This window comes from Capra hircus, chromosome 26 (assembly GCF_001704415.2).
Source record: "Capra hircus breed San Clemente chromosome 26, ASM170441v1, whole genome shotgun sequence".
Classification (NCBI taxonomy): domain Eukaryota; kingdom Metazoa; phylum Chordata; class Mammalia; order Artiodactyla; family Bovidae; genus Capra; species Capra hircus.
In genome coordinates, this window is record NC_030833.1 from 20,578,469 (window position 1) to 20,584,468 (window position 6,000).

Here is a 6,000-nt window from a genome sequence, read left to right on the forward strand (position 1 = left end):
ATGTAACATAACCTACTGTTAGTTGTCATTTTAGAAAAATGATATGCCTCCTGCCACTCAAAGGAAAAACTGACTTTTACATTTCTTAACATACACCATTTTAACATCTTGTAAGTTGTACAGCCCTTTCCTTCAGGAAAGGGTATTATTTTGTGAAACAAAAACGCATACCTTACGCAAAAATTTTAAGTTTCTTAATGTGGCATAATCCTTAGGCTACTGAGATGCTACTGAGATGTTTCAGAAGTTAAGAAAATGGTGAAATCACTCTCATTCTATTCAGAAGAAACAGAAATATGGATTGTATATAAATATCCTTCAGTATCATAACTCCTACCAACTTCAGATTTAGGGGGAAAAATGAACCTCAGAAATATGTACATAAAGATAAATGAACAAAAAGAGTTCGTAAACCTAAACATTAGTGTCCTCCATGGCTGAAAATGCCAAATCTATTTCATTTTAGTAAATGAATCACATGTTTTAGAAAGAGAAAATGTTACATGATATGAGTGTGAGATTTTTTAACTAGAGTTAATTTTAAAAATCTTCTTCAATCTTGATACAAACATAATCTTCAAGAGGACACTTTCGGCAGAACTTAGCTAATAAAGTATAACTGATGTTTAAAAAGCCTCTTATAATTCAAAAACAATTTTACATGCGTTATTTCATGCACCACTCAGAAGAATCTTGAGGTAGGAACTCCACTGTCAAACAACTAAACAGAATCAGAGAAAGTGCTCATTGGAAGAATCAGGATTAGAACCCTGACCTTCTGAATCCACTTCTGTGTGCACAAGCTCAATACAAGATTTTAATAACCCACAGAAGATTCTTTAGAGTTACCAGAAAGAAGCTTATTAGAACACACACTTCTGCTGTCATATCAAAATTTTAAATACTGCTTTTCTAACACTAAAAATAATATCTAAATTATTACACAAAAGACACTCAGTTGGACAAAGAACATTATCAGGTAATGACTATAGTTCATCAAATTTGTTTTTATTAAATAACTGTAACAACAACAAAAAGCCCTGTCTCGGTCTTCTGGCAATGATTAACACATTCAAGAACTCAGGGACACTTGATAACAACACAGATGTTTTAGAAGAATTTACAGAAAGATAAAGATAAGTCCCGTGTTACTACTGTCTTCAAAGTAATGAGCTTCCAGTTACTTAACAATCCGTAAGATTTTTGCCACAAACTTGAGACAAATGTAAAGCAAAAAAAAAAAAAAAAATCTAAACTCCACATTCTTCACACAAAACTAGAAAATTTTCAATAAAGCTGAGACAAAAAAGGCTGAAATTAAAGTTTTCATTTATCCATTGTGTTTCACAGAAGCATACAAGCAGAAGCATCAATTTCCAAGACATTCCCAAAAAGATCCTCACTTTCCCATCCTACTTCCCCTAAAAAAATCTATTTCCTGAAATATACCTCATAAACCCCTTCGACTTTCTTTTGAAGTTTAGGCCATATGTTAACTAGAAAAGTACTTGTATTCACTTCAGGTCTACAATCACTGCTAACTAGCCACTTAAAATCAGCTAAAAGCACTCGACCACAATGATGCAAAAATGAGGGAAAACAGCAAAATGTCATTTATTTTTACACTCTTAGCTACTTACACTCTTAACTACTTTTCCTTTCTCATTACTACAACAGAAAACCCAACCAAAATAAAATTCAAAGACGCCTGCTAAGATATTAAGGAGTTTAATAAATCTATAAAAAAGGGAAGTTAAGAGCATATGGTGGTGGCAGTTTAGTCGCTAAATTGTGTCCAACTCTTGCAACCCCATGAACTGTACTTCCAGGCTCCTCTGTCCATAGGATTTTCCAGGCAAGAATACTGGAGTGGGTTGCCATTTCCTTCTCCAAGGGATCTTCCGGGGCCAGGAATGGAACCAGCATCTCCTGCACTGGCAAGCGGATTCTTCACCACTGAGCCGCCAGGAAAGCTCAAAGGCATAAATACCAATAAGTAAATTTACAACGTATCTGTAATGATCCTTTAAAAAGTGAGTGGTGAGTTCCTAAAAAGCCTTACGTTAGCAAGAATGCCAAAAGTCTAATTTAACAAGGGAAATGCAGGGAGAAACAGGCGGTGACATTTTCCCCCCTCAGAGGAAGGTGCATTTTTAGTCATTTTACTTCTCTGTCAGTATCTCACAACTGCTAGCTACGCAGTCAGTTCTCACTAGGGCCAGGGGAGACAGGCGATTTTGACTTCCGAAGGCAGTTCTGAAGCTCTTGTAAAGCAAACAAACCAAAAAAGCCTCCCCGCATACACCGCAGCATCAAATAGACAAATGCAGCAGACACAGCACACGTTACACAGAAAGGGGGCTCCCTCTCTGCCTTTGTTTTCCCCGGGAGATTTCATTTAAACTAAACAAGCGACCCTATACCCAACCTGAGGCGCGCCGAAGTTCTCGCAGGGCCGCGGCGGCGGGCACGTGGCCGCCTCCCAGCAGTCCCTCCCGCTGTGGCCCGGCCCGCTTCTCCGCCGCGCAGGCCTGGGCTCCTGCAGCCCCCCAGGCCAGGCCGACCCCCGCGTGGTGCTGGACGCGGGCGGGCTGCCGGGCCCGGGCTCCGGTGGGCCGGGTCGGGGAACGCCGGGCCGCATCTTCAGCGCGGGCCCCCAAGGAGGCCAGGAGGGCGCATACCTTCCTCACAGGATTTCAGTCGGGCCAGAAACCCGCCTCCCGACGCCCATCCCCAGAGGAAAAAGAAAAGTCGGCCTTCTGGTGGGCGAGGAGCCCCTCGACGGCGAGAGCCCCGCGCGCCCCGCTAAGCCTGGAGGGGGTCCAAGAGGGGGCGGGCCCGTGCCGCCACGCTCCCAGCCGAGGCCAGAGGAGGGCATCGGGGCCGGTTCTCCGCAGCCCAGGGCGTTGGGGCGGACGCGGCTCGGCCTGCCGAGCTCCGAGGAGGCGGCGGACGCCGGCCCCGCCGGCCCGACCCGGCCTCGGCCGCCGCCTCCACGACCCCCCGCCCCCCTCCCCCAACGAGCGGCTGCCTCTGAAGATAGGGGCTGTGGGAGAGGGCACAGTCCTCCCGAGCGCGCGGGCCGGGCCGCCGCTACTGACCCCTCAGGCCGCCGCCGTCGCCGCCGCTGTTGCTCGCCCAGGTCCCTGGTCAGCCGGCCCCGACCCGGCACCTCAGCGTCTGTCGCTGCCTCCGAGCGTCTCTGACCCCTCTCGCTCTGTTTGTTTTTGTTTTGTTCTACCCAGTAACACGGGGGCGACAGGGCGCCGTTTATTGGCCAATCCGAGGAGGTCTTCTGGCCAATCGTAGCGATGGAGCTGGCGCTGCGGAGGGAAAAGGAGGGAAGTGAAACGTGGAAAGCTGGGCAAGGGCGCGGGAGGACGCATGCGCATCATGCTTTGGGGCCTGGCTGGTGGGGAGCCGAGTAGAGTGGCCGGGGAGGTTGAGGGCGGGGCGGGGAGGTTGAGGGCGGGGCGGGGAGGTTGAGGGCGGGGCGGGGAGGTTGAGGGCGGGGCGGGGAGGTTGAGGGCGGGGCGGGGAGGTTGAGGGCGGGGCGGGGAGGTTGGGGGGCGGGGCGGGGAGGTTGAGGGGGGGACGGGGAGGTTGAGGGGGGGCGGGGAGGTTGAGGGGGGGCGGGGAGGTTGAGGGAGGGGCGGGGAGTTGGGGGGAGGTTGCTGTTGGGAGGCCCGGCTGGAGGGAAGCGAGGACGGAAAGGAAAGGCCTCAGATTGCAGGCACCCATCCTCCTTCCACGCCGGTCAGCACCCTCGGCTGAAGCAAAGGCTTTGGGCTTCCTGAGGGTCCCGGCCTCCATTTCCCGACGCTCCTCAGGGGAATACTCTTAACTTCTCTAATTCCTTCTCCCGCTGGCCCCTGCTTACTCCTTAGCTCCTACTGTGTGCAAACCCCATGCTAAGAATATTAGTGAATGCTCTCAATCCTTTGAGGTAGAAATCACTCACATTTCATAGATGAGAAAACAGACTCAAAAACTCTTGAAGTCCCTTTGCTAAATGTGACTACTCGGGTTCCTGGGATTCAAACTCACACGTTTCAGGCTCCAAGGTTGAGGTTTTCAACCATGGCTATAATTTCATTATTGAAACTTTGGCCTCCGGGGGCTGTTCCTGCATCTTTTCCTCCTGTCTAGGTTCTCTTTGGCTAGTGTTTTCCTCACATCCTCCCTAGCTTCCCTGTTACCTGAGACAACCACCAGAACTTTCTGCTGTCTCTTATCCTCTCGGGAGAGGACTCAGCCAGGATCTGCGGCCAGATTTTCCAATTATCTGATGTGCAACACCTCAAGGGTGTCCATAGCGTCTTTGGAACCAAATTGCATCCTCCCCTACCAGCAAGCTCCTTCTCCTAGCTTACCTCTTTCTGCCAGTCACCCTGCCTGGAAATCATTTGTAACACACACAATACAAAAACATTTTTCACAGCTTCCGGCTACCTGCTTGGAGCATCACCTCAGCCAGGGGCGTTCATGGCCCCTTGGCTATGACGTCAAGACTTTTTAGTCATGTCTCTCCACACCACTCCCAGTCCACACACACACAAACACGCACACACAGACACCACCCACTGGAACCCACTTGGACCGCTCTCTGTTGCATATGTTTTGATATGATCTTCCAGTCCCCTGATTCTTCACATTTTGGGCTTGTTGTACCTATAGAGACACTGCTCACGTTCTACCTGGCATTTTATCTGAGTCTCTCTTATTCCCCATTAGCCTTTCACCTGGTTGAGAGTGAGACCTGTTATTCATCTGTTATTGTTGTAGGGCTTAAAAAAATGTCCTGCACATTTACTGTAACAGTGCAATAAGTCCGACTTGATCCAGGTTCACAAAGGTTCTCAGCAGTTGGTGCTCATGCTCACCTCCTGGCATGGCCAGGCTCTGAATTAGCTTTACCAGTCACTTTAAAAGCGAAGCTTCATGATCAAAAGTCAATTTCATTTTGTTGTTTTCTCCCATCACCTGCAACTGTCTTCATTCCCTTCTCTGACAGAGCACCTCTGTCCTCCGCTGAGCACTGACTGCTGGCTCTTTTCTTTCATCCATCCTGCTCTTTCTGCTCAGTTTCTCTTTTTCTGACTCTTGCAGATTCTTTCATTTCTTCTTTTAACATATAACCTATGGCACACACAGGCTGCAATAGGGAAGCACCCCAAGAACTGAAATAACGAAAGAGTAGGATATGATACCTATTTTTAAAAGCATCTAAAACAACCTCTATCTTCAAGCAAATTACCCTTAAAAGGACCTATTGTAAAGTGTTCGCATTCTTTTTACCTATTATCTCAAAGGCTACCCATGATGCCTGGCATCCCAGGACCCATGTTAGGGAATGCTCTGTTGTTGGATGTGATTGATCAGTTTGGACCAGGCAGTCAGTTACAGGGTTCTAGTCCTAGCTCTCCTCACTAGCTACATGTAAGAACTTCAGCCCCTCTCAGAACCTCTGTTTTTTCACCAATAAAGTTCGGAAATTGGCCTCAGTTACGAGTTCCCAGGATATTTTCCAAAGAGCCTGAATTTTGTGGAACTTTAATGAATTTTTTTTTTAAACGGAGGAGGGATTATTACATAATTAAGTTGACTTGAAAATCAATTGCTTAAATAAAGCTAAAACTGGTTTTGGGTTTTTTGTTTTGTTTGTTGCACCAACTCTCCTCTGTATCTTTCAGAAGCCTAGGTCCCTTGAGAATCTTGAGGGGCTAGGGTAGGAAGTTCAGTAACATTTTTCTGACTGACTTAAACCCAGAACAAAAGTAACAGAATCAGTGTTAGAAACCAGTTCGAAATATACAGATGACAGCCTCTATCATCAACATTCCTCCCAGCTGTTTTGAACACTGGCTGCTTATGTCTTTACTAAACACTTTAAAAGAATTAAAAAACAGAAGAATAAGCTGAAAAATGAAAAAGCACCAACCAAGCACTGCCAAATCAATCCTCAGATATTTACTGTGTGCTAATTCTATGAAAAGCACA

At 47.2% G+C, this 6,000-nt stretch overlaps 1 protein-coding gene across 2 annotated transcripts in view; it reads right to left on the minus strand.

The window, feature by feature from the left end:
* The window catches only part of PDCD4 (programmed cell death 4 (neoplastic transformation inhibitor)), a 26,248-nt gene extending 22,928 nt beyond the window's left edge, over window positions 1–3,320 (minus strand). The window contains exon 1 of one of the 2 annotated variants that reach the window (XM_018041277.1): window positions 3,102–3,320. The gene's annotated coding sequence lies outside the window, so the exon portion shown is untranslated. The remainder of the gene's footprint in view (window positions 1–3,101) is intronic. The other variant, XM_018041278.1, reaches the window with a different exon arrangement.